The sequence below is a fragment of the Megalopta genalis genome, unplaced genomic scaffold (genome assembly GCF_051020955.1).
Source record: "Megalopta genalis isolate 19385.01 unplaced genomic scaffold, iyMegGena1_principal scaffold0260, whole genome shotgun sequence".
In the NCBI taxonomy this organism is placed as follows: domain Eukaryota; kingdom Metazoa; phylum Arthropoda; class Insecta; order Hymenoptera; family Halictidae; genus Megalopta; species Megalopta genalis.
Window position 1 is genome coordinate 230,955 of NW_027476329.1, and position 1,546 is coordinate 232,500.

Here is a 1,546-nt window from a genome sequence, read left to right on the forward strand (position 1 = left end):
CCTTGAAATATTTATCATAACGCGGATCGACTGTCTCTGTCTCTTTCTAGATCGGAAGAATCGATGTTTCCCGGCAAACTATTGGGAGTTTAATTAAACTTTATACATGAAATTACTCGTTCTGATCCCTGCTACACAGCCGTATACTTTTTATAATTTTGTGGAATCGGGAACCTTGAAATATTTATCATAACGCGGATCGACTGTCTCTGTCTCTTTCTAGATCGGAAGAATCGATGTTTCCCGGCAAACTAATGGGATATTAATTAAACTTTATACACGAAATTACTCGTTTTGATCCCTGCTACACAGCCGTATACTTTTTATAATTTTGTGGAATCGGGAACCTTGAAATATTTAACATAACGCGGATCGTCTATCTCTGTCTCTTTCTAGATCGGAAGAATCGATGTTTCCCGGCAAACTAATGGGAGTTTAATTAAACTTTATGCATCAAATCATTCAGTTTGACTCCTGCAACACAACCAAACACTCTCTGTAATTTTCTGAACTGAAAAACCACTGAAATTGCGCTCGAAATGCGGAGCGACGGGTCGACGCGTCTGCACTGTGCGACAGCTAGTCAAAACGTCCGAACAGCGTATTGTTTTCGATCTCTTGGTATAATATTCGTATTCCTTGCTGTGTATAGCTTCCGATCGATTATTGCAATGGTCAAAGTTCCAGCGGCGTAATGCTTTCCATAAGATTACATTAATATAACCAGCGGCATATTGCTTTCTATCTTGTAATGAAAATTTTATAACCAAGTACCAACGGCGTATTGCTTTCGTTCGGATAATGGAGATTTTACAACCAAGTACCAGCGGTTTCTGTCTTATAATTAAATTATTATAATAAAATAAAGTACCAGCGGCGTGTTACTTTCGTTCGGATAATGGAGATTTTACAACCAAGTATCAGCGGTTTCTGTCTTATAATTAAATTATTATAATAAAATAAAGTACCAGCGGCGTGTTACTTTCGTTCGGATAATGGAGATTTTATGTCCAGCGGCGTAGTGCTTTCTATCTTATAATGTAATTCTTATTACAAAGTACCAGCGGCGTATTGCTTCGTACCAGCGGCGTATTGCTTTTTTACCAGCGGCGTATTGCTTCGTACCAGCGGCGTATTGCTTTTTTTTCCAGCGGCGTATTGGTTCGTACCAGCGGCGTATTGCTTTTTTTCCAGCGGCGTATTGCTTTTTTTCCAGCGGCGTATTGGTTCGTACCAGCGGCGTATTGCTTTTTTTTCCAGCGGCGTATTGCTTCGTACCAGCGGCGTATTGCTTTCCGTAACCTCGAAAAACACAAAGTGCCAGCGGCGTGTTGCTTTGGAAAATAGAGCCAACATCAGCGGCATTCCGGCCTGTGCTCGGTTGAGCACGGAAACGCGACTGACCAATAGGAAGGTTAATTTTCGCCGAATGCAACGTCTGATCTTTCTATATCATGGTTTTGCAACGTCTGATCTTTCTAAATCGCGATAGTGCAACGCTTGATCCTTCTAAATCGCGTTAGTGCAACGCTTGATCCTTCTAAAT